A 17,183-nucleotide genomic window follows, 5' to 3' on the forward strand; every position below is an offset into this window, starting at 1 on the left:
TAGATATAAGTATGTTCATGGAATGATGATGTAGGGGTTCTATTTTATTGACATAGAATTTCATTGTTTCCTTTAGGGTCACTTCCTGTAGGATTTTTGACTCACTGTGATTCCTACAAGTTCATCCTATAAGTTTTCATGGGATCCTGTAGGTTTACAGGGGATCCTGTAGAAAACACAGCCCCCTTGCAAACTGAAGGAAATGAGTGGAAAAAATGAGAGAAATGGTAGAGTGATGAATGAAAATGTTTGGAGAAATAAAATGTGAGTAAAATAGGTCTCTTCGTGATCCTCCTTTGCTCTCTGATCGTCCTTCTTGCTAACCTGCAAAATAGAATTTTTCATGATTTTTCTCTTTTTTTTCTTTTTTTTTTGAAAACAACTAGGCTGCCTCTGAGAGGTTTTCATCCTAGCTGTTTGCCCTGGGCACCTCAAGGGAGGTTTTCACCTAGGGATCTTTTTATTCTCATATTTTCTCTCTCTCTCTCTCTTCTTTTTTTCTATATTGACACCATTGGGCCGCCCCAAGACGATTTCAAGTCGATAGTGGGACTCAGGCACCTCATGGATGTTTTCACCTGAGTCCTTATTCTTTTTCATTTTTTCTCTCAGTGATTTGATGAAGTCGGAGCTGAAACTTTCTCCACAACCATCATTGCTTTATTGATATAATCAATGAATTCTTGTTTTGAAAATGGTCTCTTGTAAATTTTCAGTCAGTGTCCATTAACATGTAAAGGAATGTCTTCTTCATCTATCATTATGTTCTATACTGAACCATTATCATGGCATATTTGTACAACATAAGGTCCTAGCCATCTTGTCCTTAACCTTCCCTTGAAGTCTTTATACCTAGAATCATATAACAAAGCCCATTCAACTTCTTGAAATTTCTTTTCCTTGATGTTCTTATCATGCCAGATCTTCCTCTGAAGTTGAATTACCTCTGTATGTAGGAGGACCTGCATTCAGAACTCATCCAAACCGTTCAACTACAAAAATCTCTCTTTTTGTGGACTACTGAGATCTAGATCTAGTTGGGATGCCATCCTTAATGTGTTATACTCAAATTCAATGGACAACAAGGACTTTTTCCCATAGACCAGCTCATAGAGTGTGAATCCAGTGGTGGTCTTCTAGGTGGTATTATAGGCCCAGGAGGCCTCAACTAGTCTATCTGCCCAATCCTTCTTGTTGTTGCTTACCACTTTGGTCAGGATGCCCTCCAATGCTCTATTGGTCACCTCTACTTGTCCATTAGCTTGTGGATGATAGGGAGTGGAGGTTCTATGCTTGATCTTGTGCTGGTTGAGCAAGTCTTCAATCATGTTGGAGGTAAACTGGTTGCCTTGGTCTGTGACTAGCTCTCTAGGGTACCCAAATTTGTAAAATACATTTTCCCTTAGAAACTCAGCTACCTTCTCTTCTGTTGCTTCCTTAATTGCGTTGGTTTCAGCCCACTTAGTCAGATAGCCAATGCACACAATGATGTACTGCTTTTGTTTGGAAGGAGGGTCAATAGGTCCAATGAAATCCATGCCCCACTTGTCAAATGTCTCAAAAGTCACCTGAGGTAGCAAAGGCATTTCATTTCTTGGAGTAGCCCTTCCCATCCTTTGGCAACGATCACATTGACTAGTGTATACTTTCACATTTTGATGAAGAGTGGGCCAATAATAGCTTGCTTGTAACACTTTGAATGCTATCCTCTTTGCTACAAAGTGACCTCCATAAGGCCCATCATGACAGGATAGAAGGATGTCAAAGACTTCCTCCTCCCTAACACACCTTCTCAAGATTTGATCTGGGCCAAGTTTGAAGAGATTTCCCCCAATCCAAGTGAAGGGGGCACTCTTCCTCACTATCTTGCTCTTCTCTTTGGAGGACAAGTTTGGTGGGAATTGTGCAAATACCAAATATTTTGCTATATCAGCAAACCATGGAGACAGAACTGAAATAGAAAATTAGTGCTCATCTGGTAACTAGTCATCAACCATTCCTTATTCACCTACAGACAAATTTAATATGGACAAAAATTCTGCAACAACATTTTCCTTACCTGGTTTATCAAGAATAGTTAGATCAAACTACTGTAATAAAAGTAACCATCTTATAATTTGAGCATTCACATCTGGTTTATTCATTAAATATTTGATTGCAGCATGGTCAGTATGCAGAAATGTTTGATAGCCTGTAATATAATGCCTAAATTTTTTCAATTCATGCATAACAACGAGGAGTTCCTTTTTCGCCACTATGTAATTTAGTTCAACCTCTGAAAAATTCTTACTGGTAAAGTAGATAGCATAAGGCAAGTTTTCATCTATCTAACCTAGGGTTTCTCTTTTGTCTTTGTGTGAGGCATCAACATGAATATGAAAGGGAAGGGCCCAATTTTGGCCTCGGAGAATTGGTGCAGTGGTTAACTTGTTCTTTAGGGTGTTTAAGGCCTTTTGATAGCTTTTTGACCATATAAACTCAGAGTCCTTGGCCAACAAACCAAATAAAGGAGGCCAACTTGCTGAAGTCCTTTATGAACCTTTGGTAGTATCCATCTAACCCTAGGAAACTTCTGAAATCTCTCTACTTTTGAGGAGGTGGGACCCTTTGGATGATAGCTATTTTGTTTGGGTCCACCTAGAGTCCTTGCTGAGATATTTAATGACCTAGCACGGTCCTTGCAGTCATCAAGAATTCACATTTTTCGGGACTGAGAGACAATTTCATTTCAATGCATCTATGTAGTACTTTACCTAGGTTGGATAGAGCCTCTTTAAAATCACAACCATAAGGTGTAAAATCATCCATATACATTATCACCGCATAATGGACTAACTCAAAGAAAATACTCAGGACTGCTCTCTAGAAAGTGGCAGGAGCATTGCATAGGCCAAAAGGAATGACCCTATAGGTAAAAGTACCCCAAGGACAAGTGAAGGTGGTTTTATCGTGGTCTTCCAGGCTGATCTGGATTTGGTTGTACCCGCTGTATCCATCTAGGAAAGAGAAAAAAATTTCCCAGCCAAGCCATCTGGCACTTGGTCAATGAAGGGAAGAGGGAAATTGTCCTTCTTTATGGCTTTGTTCAACTCCCTGTAATCGACAAAAATCCTCCACTTACCATTTTTCTTTGGAACTAACTCCGAAGGGGAGACCCACTCATTGTTGGAGATAGGGTAAATGAATATTGCATCTAGCAGTTTTTGCAGTTCTTCTTTGACTATCTCTTTAAGAGCTAGATTCATCCTCCTTTGGGGCTGTCAAACTGGATTGCAACCGTCTTTGATGTATATGTGGTGAGTACACACTAAGGGGTGTACTCCCTTCATTTCTTTGTAACTCTAAGTGAAGGCATCTAAATGTTCCTTTAGCATGTTGCATAACTTATCTTCTTGGAGAGTAGAAAGAGATGGATTGATTTTCAAGGTTCTCTTAGGGTTGAATTCTATGGTTTTGACATGGAGGGGGTTGGAATTGGCCAGACATAGGTTAATTGCATGATTGTTCTGGGTTCCCTTTACTACACCTTCAAAGGGAAATGTACTGGGAGTTGGACTTTGGAGTAGGTGTTCAATCAAATCATCTTCATCCTGCTGTCCTCCTCCCATGGTTGTTTCTAAAGTATAAAGTTGGGCAGAATAAAATTTATATTATTCCTCCTCATCCCACAATAAAGGTAAATTATTCTCTAGAGATGGCTGAGAAAGAGGGTATAGGACTGACTGCTTGGACATATGCCCATTCTTGATGGTCATATTCCCAGCTCTACAGCTAATGTAAGCATCGGTAGTGGTCAACCAGGGTCTCCCAAGGATGAGAGGGTAACCCGTAAGCTTAGCCTTAGGCTAGAGAACTAGGAAATCTGTAGGGTACTCCCAAGAATCAATGGAGACCATCACATGCTCCACAATCCCCTGAGGGGTCACCGTGGAGTGGTCTACAAGTTGCAAAACTATTATGGTCTTCCTCAATGAACCTTAGAGGTTGAGCTTGAGCATGGTATCCTTGGTCATCACATTAATGGCATCCCCAAGATTGATCAAAGTGTTTGGGACAATGGTTCCATTGATGTGCATATCTACTACAGGGCTTCCAGGGTCCAAGTACTTTGGACATATCACCCGTCCCAGCATTAAGTCGAATAGTTGTCCAATGACATTAATTGTAGGGGCATCTCTTCTTTGCCTCCCTAGATTCTTGAATCACTTCTCCTTAATCAACTTATTGTAAATAGGAACATCTTTTATTGCTTGGAGAAGTGGAATCTTTACACATAGATTTTTCAATTCTCCTAGAAGTTCAATTTCTTCTGGGGTAGGGTGGAGTGGTTGGGTTAATCTCTCAGAAAAGGGTGGATTCACTTTAAGAATGATTTCCTCTCTTTCTTCCTCAACCTCCCTAGGTGGAGGTTGAGGTTGGTTATCTGGGAGAACCGTCCCAGATCTTAGCTTAATCTCTTTGATTTCCACAGCATAAGCTGGATATGATGTCTCTCCACCATATACTTACTGATCCTATCTGTTGCTCAGGTTTGGATTTGGCTGGGTAGGAATCTGGGTTGCTTGGGTGGAGCAAAATGTAACAACTGTGGTTGGGTAGGTGGTGGAGGAAATAAATCAAGAGAATTGTTGTATTGGGGCCTCTACCCCTAGGGCAGTGCATTCCACTGCGGTTGTGGCAGAGCATATGGTTGAAATGACTAGCTGGCTGGCTGGGAGTGATACTGAGATGCAAAGGAGCAAGGAGGGGGTGTAGACTAGGAAGGATGAGTCGGGGGTCCCCAAGAAGGTATGGTTGTGGTTTGGTTGGGGTTGTAATATGCATGGGATGACCCTTTCATACCTTTTGGGTATGGTCTAGGCTCATGAGGTCTCCCTTGGTTTATGTATCAGGGCTAATGAGTGACCCCTTCAGCTCCTTGATATACATCTTTGACTCCAGGCAAGGAAGGGCATTTGTCTATGGAGTGGTTTTCTTCACAGAATGAGCAATTTTCAATAGAATTCAATGGACATTCATTCCTAGGATGCCTCCTGGTGCATCTAGGACAAAAAATGCCCAAGGCTCTCTCTCTGCTTCCTCCTGTTTTCTCTTATTGTGCATAGTGTCCATTTGCAAGGCAAGGGTTTGCAACATCCCACTTTTGAAATCTTCCAGCATGTTTCCAATTTCACCCTTGATGGATGAGTTGGAAGAGAAAGTACTGACCATAGGTTGACTACCCCTACCCTTTTTCCTAACTGCCCTAGAATGGTTTCTAAAGACAGTCTTGATATCCTGATAGGGTAATTTGTAGATATCTCCTCATGCTAACAAGTATAGGGTATCTAGAAGATCTTCCCTTACTCCCCTAAGCAATAACAACTTTAGTGACTTAGGGTTAAGTGTGCACCTGGCCCTTTTGTAACTAAGTTGGAATCTTTCTTTGTAATCCTCTATGGATTCATCATTGCCTATGGTCATCCTAAAAATTTCTGCTTTAGTATCCTTTGACCGACAGTAATCTTGATACTTGTTGTTAAAGGCTTGCTGCATCTGAGCCCAAGTTGTGATGCTATCCTCGGGTAAACCCATGAACCAATGCAATGTTGCATCCTTGAGGGTAGATGGAAATAGTTTTAACTTCTTCTCATCATTTGTATAGTCATAGGTTCGACATATAACAACAAACTTAAATAGGAAAGCGTTGGGGTCTTCTGTGTTCAAGCCATGGAAATGAGGTAGGGTAGAGGGGCTTATATTTTTCATATTAGTGTCCCCATTGGTTTCCCTGATGAGGAAGGCACCCTCAAGTCTCTTTCTATCATTTTTGTTTTCAGCCATTGGTTCAGTAGGAATGGGTTCTTCTTCTTCTTCTTCCCCTGTAGGTTCTTCAAATATGTCAAGCTTCTCACCTAAGGGTTCCTCCAGTTCACAACCACTGTAGAAGAGGGAAGGTTGGCTATTTGATGCAGTGGGGGTATTTGGGAAAATTTTCTCTAAGTTATCCCTATTCCTATGAGGCATGAAAGGAAATGTTTTTGGGTTGGTTTTGTGTTTTTTTCAAACCTGGAAAGTACTTTGCAGAATTGAAATTTCTGATTAAATGAAAACTACTGATTGAGTGAAAAACTGCTTGGTGAATTGAAATCTTTCTTGAAAAATGGAAAAGAAAGCAGAAAATGTAGAATGAAAATGGAAGAAACTAGATTACTTTTGCAGAAATAAACTAATGGAAAAATATTAGAGATAAGAAAATAGAAGAACGAAGCAGTATTCACATATTACTCAGACATCTCCCTGGCAACAACACCAAAAGGTGAAGAGCACCAGTATTGCAGGAAGAATGCTGCAACTCATGGGCTACCAGCTTTACTTTGTCAACCTGGCGTTCGTAAAAACTTGGAGGTGACAGTGCTGTATGCACAAGTAATAGTGATGGTTCTGCCTTTTGTCACAGTTCAGCTGGCGATAGACCACTGCGGTTTTCAAGCCAGACTTCTATGGAGTCAGAAGAAGCTTGGTTTCTTGATGGAAGAAATGGAAATCTACTCTAAGGGAGAGCTACTCTACTGAAATAATGGAAAAGACCGGAATTCAATGCTAAATCACACCATTTCCTAATGAATTGCCAAGAAACTATGCTTTGCAGTAATTCTAAATTATGATGAACAAAATGCTACTATCCAAGCATGGAAGTAAGAAGCATCAAACATCACTAATGTGCAAGTAAAGGGACTGAAATAAATATGCTTTTTGTCTTTTTGTCTTTTCATGCAAAATCAAGTATGGAAACTAATTTCTTTTGGTGATGTGGAGGGTGAATTAAGGATGTTGGAGGATGGTTGGAAGGGTTAGGAGATGGTTGGATGGTGTGGGAGACCCTTGGGGATATTTTGGTGACTTCCTAGACGTTTTCCCTCAATTCGGCCTCAAAACAAGCCATTTCAAGAAAACCTATAGGATGTACTAGAAACTTATAGGATTCCCTGTAAACCTACAGGATATAGCAGAGAGAAAATGGAAGGTGTTGGAGGTGATGGAAGGCTTACAGAAGGTGGTAGATGGGTGGAATGAAGTGAGAAATGGTCTAGGATCACTCAGAAGTCATTACCAAAGATAGAGGATGGTTGGGTTTGCTCAATGTGCTTGGAAGAATTTCTATGAAAAATAATGAAAACCAGTGAAGGAAATGGTGAAAATAAGGCATGACTATGGTGGATCGAGTGGGAGGTGGTTGCTAGCTATGAAGTCTTTGTCTCCTCCTAAAGCACTTTATCTACATAAAACATGTATAATTCCCAAAAAGTGATGTAAACAAGAATCATTCTCATAATCTAGAAAATCAGAATTAATGAACTAACTACCTACATGATGCATGAGGAAAGTTGCTGAAAGGAATGAAAGCATGGATGAGATCTACTACAAGAGTGAAGATAGAAGAGATGGGAATGAAATCCTACTTTTCAAAATGGATCAAATGCTAACATAAATACAGTAACCTCTAAAGAATATGCAAGAAATAGAAATCTGCGTTTTTGGGGCTGCATAAAGGTCCCTTCCTCAAACCATGATCCCAAAGGGAGGAAATGAGGCCAAGACATCCACTTACAACCTTGGGGTACTCCTTTTATCCCTACTAATCTGCTACTGAAGTAAGGCACAAATGGAATCAAACTAATAAACAACCAATCCAATCTACACTACTTGCAATGAAAACACATCTAAAAGCAAATTAACAATGAAGTTGTGAGGCTAAGCTAAACATACAGAACAAGAAAAGAGGAGCCTTCACTGCTAGGGTTGGGCCCTAACCCAAGAGCTTCAGCCTTCTAAGTTAACTTAGTGCTGGCTCAAAATAAAACTCATTCTTATTACTAAAACAAAAGATTACATCAATACAACTTTCACAGGTATGGAGCTCGAAAATAGCTTAGAGTTATAGAACAAAAATTCGAATCCGAATGAGGCTCTAGGCCTCTCTACTTATAGAACTGAAGTCCCCAATGACTTCCTTAAAATCAGGGAGGCTCAGCTCCTGAACTTTAGATAAACTATCTCTTTGTCTCTCACTTGCTCGGCTACCTTCTAATCCTCATGGCTTGGCTGCTTGCACTCTGAGCTGGTGTGATGGATGGAGGAATATTCAAATGGGGGAGAAGTAAATGAGGAGGATTTACCTCCTACAATCCCTTTCCCTTGTCCAAATCGAGTTTTAACCTTAGTATTTTCCAAAATTCCTTGATTTTCTCCTTCAATCCTGCATTCAGTGCATATTAGTCCAGTAAGCATAATATCCAACTCTAACTCATCTCATAAACAAAATATAATCAAAGTTATGTAATAAGTTGTGAGAAAAGTTGGTTTGACTAAGCTAGGAGGTGAATTAAGGCCCATATAATTACCCAATGATGGGGCTCATCACCATCTACAATCTTTTATAAGATCTAATGCATTCCCTAACCTTCTATTTCAATAGATCACTAGTGCAATTGTGTAAATAAGATTACAAAACATGGAACCAAGTGGACAGTTCATGGTGGAGTGCCATTCGATAGTGGGTTTTAGAACATAAAAGTGTCTCCAAGATAAAAAAGAATGTTAACCAAGGACCCTATTAGGTGGTTTTAACCTCAAAAGGCGTGACATGTCTATGGTACATCCATAAAATGACATATGGCATGTGATATAATGATAGAACAAAATGGGGCATCAAGGGAAGGCTCCAAGGAGCATGCCACAATAAAAGTGTAGCCATAATAAGGGAAGCCCACACTTGGGTGTATAAATGTAGGAGGGAGAAATCATGATACATGACTTACTCTAGCCTTTGTTTTTCCACCCTTCTTCATATGCCTTTTTCATTTTATTGATTTCTATTTTGTAATTGCTTAGGGCTCGAGGGGATTAGAGCATGATGTGTAAGATATAGTAGTGGATACCCCCTTTGAGGTGGGGCATTTCATTTCCCACTAGGGGTTTGAACAATCATGGGTTCCTTAACCATGAAAGGGGTCATTATGATGGACCCTAGTAACCAGGATGATGGCCATAATGATAGGGGTAGAGCTCACATTTGGCCTTTACCCACACGTTAAAGGTGTATGTCCCAACCATATTTGGAATTTTGTGGTACATTTCGTGTTCAAAATGACCAAAATATGATTTTTCTTTTCTTTTAGCTGCATCAAACTTCGACACATCGTTCTAGGCCCAAACCAAAGTGTCTACAAGGGGAAGGGGAGGCTAACTCCTTGTGGAGCCAATGGAAAAATGTGTACCCAAATGGGAAATGTGGTGAATCAGGTTATAATGAGTGGAGGGAAGAAATGCATATGGTGTCAAGAAGTGGGACCACACAACCAAAACTAGATTTACCAAGTAGTATCATCCCTAAAGCTAGCAACCCATAAAGGAAATACCACATGACTAGGATACGAGGCTAACAATAAAATTGGACAAAGGAGACAAGAGTACAAACCAATCCCACTCTTTCCACCGAATCCCCCATGAATCCATGCCCAAAAGTGTCCATGACAAGTAAACAAAAGCACCAAACTACATAATGAAAAGTGATACCTTCAGGGTTAGAAGGACCTCCTTCAAATATATGATCATACCAAATGGGTAAGGGACCAAATGGTTGGCTCAGGTGGTGGATAAAATGGCACATCGAGCTATCTGGTGGATGCTAGCTGTTGGCTAGGGATCGTCTAGGAAAACAAATTCCCCTATGGATATCACCCACAAAGTGGTGGGTAATAGGAACCATCACCCAAAATCAACTCGAAAACACTTTACAATAGTCTTGAAACATGTATAATAAACAAAACCATTTACAATCATATGGTGATCCACCTGTAACTCAAATTCCACCCAACATAGTATATTATCCCAATCAACCTACACCCTCTCAAATTCCTATCATGTAGAGTAACCAGTACCCTAACATTAAGGGTAACTAGTATCTCCCATGTAGGGTGGCCAATACCCTCCATGTGTTGTAGAGGTACTGTGCACCTCCCAAACCCCTTATACTAACCTAGGACAATGGAACCCCTACTACCCTTTTCGAGCACCCCAACAGACCAACCCTATGGCTCAGTTGGATGTCGGGGTTAATTTTGTGTAGCCTTCCTTCCCACAACAATAAAAATCATTTGAACAGTTGAACATGACATACCCTTGAAATTATAACAAGAAGAAATGAAAGAACAAACAAAAAGGGGAACCTGGGCAGATGGGCAACAACTAATGACAACCTCCACAGGCACCACTACGTGCAATCCCCATAGCTGAAACCAGAAGCAAGGTAAAAATAATAGTAACCACAAAAGCCAAACAAGAACCCTAGTCTAAGAAAATATCATGCTTGTTCTATTTGTGGTGAGTATGGGAATTACACTCATCATTACCCTCAACTCCTTGAGTTGAAGAGAATGAGAGAAACCAAGGGACAGGGAGGAACAAACCAACAACCTGCGGTTATGCGAAACCCTTTTCCTCACCAGGGAGAGGTGGCCATGCAACATGAGGTTGCCCCTCCACCTTATCAAAACCAAAATTATGGAAATCCCAATGATGCAGCAAACCATGAAATTTATATGGCAAGCTCTGATGTCCTTTTACAAGCTCAGAACTGCAACTATGGAACCCCACTAGAAACAAATCCTTCCACATCAACTAATGGTACAACCAAGACACCTTTGACGTTGTCTTGATCCCCTGTCGAAACCATCCCATGGATGATAAAAATTCCCCTATGTCATGTAGGTCATAATTCAAAGATAGCTCACAGCTATAACATTGTTGATGACTTAACACAGTCAGCTTCTACCATGTCAGCATTAAAGGTCCTGCAGACTTGTCCAATGCAGTAAAAATTTATCCTTTCCACTTTAGGTGAAATCAAACCATCTGACTTGTGGTTGGTGGCCTTTGATTTGGACCATGCACAACCATGGCTATCATCGATAGTAACCTTCTAGATTTTGATCGCTATTCAAAATATCACCATACATCGTTGCATCATTTATGAGGGGGAATATACCTGTATCATGTCCAATTCATTTTGACTAAAACTAGGATCCCCTAAGCTAACTGCTTCACTCATCATGATCAAGGCATGGAACAACCACCCCTCGACCCCCATGGGACTCTTTCACAATGTCCTAGTAGAGCTTGCCATAAAAACGGTTCTCATTGATATCAAAGTCCTCAATGTCCAACTATATTATAATTCCCTGTTGGGTCATATCAATATGTATTCCATCAGAGCAGTAGCATCATCGTTATTTCACATCATGATGTTCCCACACAACGGGAAGATAGTCACCATAGAGAAACTCAAACATTAAGAGACACAGGCATCACAATCCCTTGATGGAGTGCTACCATATGTTGGGTCTCATAAAGAAGTTGTCCCATCCTTAATTGATGTCGGCCCAAGTATGTTCAAGGAATCATCACTCCTTGAAATGTGTCCAGTAGATCCTTAGATCTCCACACCAGATCCCACAACACTAGTATTCATGATGAGTTCATTAAACACACCACAATCTCAATAACCATTTCCATACACCCTTAATGTTATGACTACTGAGTCATCATTCCTACCCTACACAATCACTTAGACACATTTCTTGTATCCCCACCCTAGTTTTGTGTGGCACAAAGTTATGAAAACACTTACATTTCCAAACATGGCTCTCATGTTACCTATCTGGTACTTGGCTCCACAGACCATATCAGAAAAATCATGTATTACCTTGACAAGCATCATTCCTCTGGCCACCCTTCAGGAAATCGCCCCACAAGGAGTAATACTTCCACCAACACCAACATGTATTGGAAAAGGGACAAACAAAAGGGTAAGAAGAGTGAAACTCTAGCCACTTCCTCTTTCAGGGTACCTCCTCCATGTGCATTATGTGAGACATTGGGGCAACCCACCAAGTGCCCAGAACTAGAGGAGTTAAAATATCTTCTGCATGTCCCACACTCACAAATGGCCCCACCTCCACCTTTAGGAGATAAGGAAACACTAACATGTAATAAAGCATTACATACCAATCATCAATGTGCTATATGCACAAAGTATAAACACTACATGCACCATTGTTAAGAACTTCCTTACTATCAAGCTGCAACGAGAGCTCTTGCCCAAGCTAATACTGTGAGACCATCACTTCCTAGTACCCTAGTGTTGGACGATGTGTCTCATACTATTTATTATGTCTTTGTGGAAGAAACCTCTTGAAAGGAACACCCTTTTGATTATTTCCACTCAAACTCACACACAAGCCCCCTACCATCCAGGATGGTGAAGCTACCTAAAACAACCTCGCCAACACTTACTCACTCATGTGCCTTATGTGACAAACTGGGGAATTTGATTAATCAATTCCGTGAGTTGAGAAAGCTCAAATATCTTTTCCTCTCATTGGTCCACTTGCCTCAGTCTGTTCACTCAAAAAAAGCTAGACATAATCGCAACGATTGTTGCATTTGTTCCTAAGTCCACCATACAAGAAACTACACATAGCTTTCTTGATTTTGAGTGAAAATATAATACTTGCTATAAAGTGATGTTGGGACCTCCAACCCTTCTCTCATAGGTAACGGGTTGGATGCACCTTCAACAAATTCCCAACCTGTAACCATAAGAGAGATACCCCCACAACCTAGTGCCGATGACACAAAACAGCACATACAATTTAGTTTCTCATCCATAGGAACCTTAATTCATGTCATCTTCTCGTCATTTTTCGATGTCGAGATCATTTATCCCATTATAAAGGTGGAACCACCTTTGAATGTATAGTCACATGATGTATGTGCATTATCAACATCATTAGGTTCCACGATAAAAACCACTGAGTCATTTTCTTGTGTGTCAACCAATACTACTGGGTCCTAATCCTAGCCTCATGGCCTCCTACAACCTTTACCACCATTAGACAATATTTTTCACTCAAATGAATATATTCTAGAGGCTATGATAGAACTAAAATACCCTTGGGATGCCATCCATCATCGCTCTTTCTTTTTACCTGAAAAATCAATTTCATCTACAGAAGCACCATGCCACAATATTTGTATAGTATAGACAAAGAAATTCCTACCACTAGGATAAGTAGATTGGTTTAAAAATACCATCCTGACACAAGACTTATTTGAGGAAGGCGACATGTCCAATATCTCACCTATAGTTAAGGTAGATATTTCCACCAATCCTTGCATAATCAAAGAAGTCTCACTAGGGGCAACTTGCTCTCCAGAAGAAGTGGTCTCTTACAAAGCCCTATTTTAGGAATATAGGGGCATTTTTGTGTGGTCTTATTCATAAATTCCAGGCATTAGTACTACAATCATGGAGCACCACATTGACACATGGCCTAATGCTTACCCAATTATGTAAAATCAATGAAAAATTCACCCTCCCAAGGTAGAATCAATTAGATAAGAAATTGACAAACTTCATAATGTCGGTTTCATCTAGCCTATCGTTTACACATCTTAGGATTCTAGCTCTGTACCCATCATGAAGAAACAAGGTGCCTTTCGGTTTTGTATTGAATTCAAAGATCTAAACAAGCCATGTCCCAAAGACAATTACCCTACACTTTTCATCAATTAAGTAATAGATACTTGCACCAGACATGAAGTGTTATCCTTTATGGATGACATCTCGGAATATAACCAAATTTATATACAACATACAAACTAGTACAAAACAACCTTTACAACCACATGGGGTACATTTTCCTACCATGTCAAACCCTTTGGTCTTAAAAATGTTGGCACCACATTCGAGCAGGCCATGAATTATGTCTTCCATGAATTGGCTCATCTAATACTATCATGTTTGGATGACCTCACAGTATGATCCAAAAATCACTCAGACCATCTGGAAGATCTCCACCCAGTTTTTCAAAGATGTTGGCAATATAACATACACTTAAATGCCCTCAAGTGTGTCTTTAGCATCAACAGAGGATGACTACTATGATTCATTTTTCCCAACAAGGCATTAGGTCAACCCTCTGAAGGTCCAATCCATCCAAGAAATCCCACTGCTAAGAACTTTGAAGTAGTTACAAAGCTTTCAAGCTAAGGCCAACTTATTATGTCACTTCGTCCCTGATTATGTAACTTTTGTGAATGGTTTATTTTGCCTTGTTCATCAGGACATTCCCTTCTATTGGGATGGAGAAACTCAAAATTCATTTGAGGCCTTGAAAGATATATTATCATAGGCACCACTGGTTATCCCCTATGACCGCACCAAGGACTATACCATCTACCTATCATCATCAGAGGTAGCCATGATGGGGGTATTAGTCCAAGAAGGAAATGATAATAGGAACATGTCATCTATTACATAAGTAAGAACCTCTCTAGGCATTCTTTGAACTATGAGCCAACAGAAAAAATTGCCTTAGCCCTTGTACACTCAGTGCAGAAGCTTCGACATTACATCATATTTCCAACCACCACAATGATTGCAATAATTAACCCATGATATACTTTCTCACTCGCCATATGGTGAACCATAAGTATGCCTGATGGGTAGTCATTTTGAAAGAGTTTAAATTAGAATTTGCTTCCCCCAAAGCAAGAAAGCTCTCATTCTTGTAGAATGCATTACAGAACTCCCTTTAGATTCTCAAGGGTCTCTTATCAATGATGCTTTCCCTAAATAATATCTACTCACCATATCCACAAACGACCCTTGGTACAGTGATATCCTCCTATTTCTATGAACTCAAAAGTTCAACCCAAACCTTTGGCACGACGATCGACAGAGAATTCACCACCAAGCCTGTCATTATATCCTCATATGAGATGTTTTATATCACCTCACAGTGGACACCATATTACAACACTGCCTCACAATTAACGAAGCCGAGCAAGTCCTCAATGACTACCATAATGGAGCCTGCAGTGGCCACTTCTCAGGAATAGCCATTTCCCAAAAGATCCTCTGCATTGGTTACTTTTGGCCTACTCTCTTCCATGATTGCATTATCACCATGAAGCAGTGTGAGCGATGCCAACGTTGTGCCCATAAAGCCCAAGCACCACCAGATCCTTTTCATACGGTAATTGTTGCAATCCCCTTCTGCAAGTGGAGAATAGACTTCATGATCTACAACCCATAGTATCAAGGAAAGCATAAGTACATCATGGTTGTATTCGATTACTTTACCAAGTGGGTGGAATTCATGCTCACTTATAACAACACCTTTGATACCACTATGCAATTTTTATTTAACCATGTTATCCTGGGGTCTTGTGTTTGTCTTCCCTATAGTCACACCACTCCCACAACTGTGATCCCCCTAACCACATTCCGTGTGTGTCTATGAGCCACAAATGTGCATCACCTCGTGCAACTATCAAATAGGCCACCCTCTATGACCTACCTATCCTATACTACTAAATTCATGAGGGGGGGGTCAATGCCTGTCACCTGTCTCTCCTCATGTGCTACCTAAGTGAACTAGTTGACTGCTGCAAATGAAATAGCTTATGGGCTCCACTCTAGATTCCACGTCAACAAGTACAAATGAGATGGAACTTTGGTACCCATAACCTTATATATTGCCCCTTTTATCATTTTTCCAGACGGTCGTTCAAGAGCTCATGACCTCCTTTCACAAAATCATTAGTGATGTTGGTATTAGGACATCCTCACATACATCCAGGTACGCTCCATTTCATTTCATCAACATACTCATTTTTGGACCCATTGCAAATTTCAGAGTACCCATCAGGTGCGTGTTTCCATGTTTTTTCGTACATCTTATTCAACACATTTCAGTTTGCACATTATTTCATCAAGATGCTTTCGCTTGGGGTATTAGATTTTGACATTGAAGGTTCTCAACAAATTCATAGTAAACTCGATTCCCTGGTGCCAATCGACAATTAAGGTATCATTCTTCACTTTGCTTGATAGATTTCGTCAAAAAAATTTCATATCCCGACATCATTTATTTGAAATAAACAATATGGTCCAACATCTCAACCACATTTACCGTCACCTTCTAGCTGCACATGGTAAGCATCCACATTGGTTGATAACATGTCCCCTACATAGATTACTCCATTCCATACTTCCCCTCACACTGTTTGTATCCATGATCATTCCCCTAGGCACAGGAGCCATTTTATATGTATGTCTAGAAGATCAACCTCATACTTCTCTTCTTTGCTCATTGCCTTCCAACCCCACTCCTGATCCACCATTCTTAGCAATATACCATTTGTGTCACTTCATCTGTGTCATCAACCTCACAGTGAGGCCAACCAATGGCTCCCCCACCTTCAACATGCAAAAAGCCACCTGCATCATCATACAGGCCACGATTTTCTTAGGGCACCTGTCTCCATGTTTATACATCCGATAAAACATTTACATTCTTTTAGCAAGTGTACAGGAATTTTTTAAGGAAAAGAATTCTCACACATATTTTTGTGTTAGTTACCCAACGAAAGTCCTTAATCTCTCTTGGTTGGATCTTGCTTTTGTCCCCCACATCATTTCTCATTATTCACTCATTACCTACCATAACAATCATAACATAACCATACCCACATTGGACATCCAATTGACTCCAGGGGCATTTACCCCAAAAAAATTGTTTTGACTGCTATAACTCGCATTACAGTTCAAACCTTGCGGAAGTTCTATGTATCCACTCATACCATCGATTATCACTATCATGTATTTTTGAGCCATCATATTACTACTATCTACTTCAAGTTTCACAAATATTCCCTGAATCAGTTTCTTGGGTGATTGATGCTCCTTTCATGTCAACATCAACACATCTTCCATGATCAAAGTAGTATCTTTGTTTCTCCTCCCTTTTAGGGAAAACCTTGGGTGGCATAATAGGAATCATTATCACCTATTGATGTCATTGGTCTCTGAAATTCAACACTAGCATAACCTTTTCATGTTAGAGTAGTATCGTATTTTGTGAGCACTGAAATTTTCTCATTTAGTCGAAGACCCATGCATCCCATAACACCTCATTCAATAGTTCTTTACATTTGATGCATAGAGGCACCCAGTCCAGTCTATTTTCAATGACACCCATGAGGGTGAAAGCAGTTATCTTCTTCAATGACCAACATGTCAACCACAATAATGTTGTATCTACTAGACCATTTCCTGTATGATTGTAATACTT

The sequence above is a fragment of the Pinus tabuliformis genome, chromosome Q (genome assembly GCF_031772625.1).
Source record: "Pinus tabuliformis cultivar Carrire ecotype Pingquan chromosome Q, CPIR1, whole genome shotgun sequence".
In the NCBI taxonomy this organism is placed as follows: Eukaryota; Viridiplantae; Streptophyta; class Pinopsida; order Pinales; family Pinaceae; genus Pinus; species Pinus tabuliformis.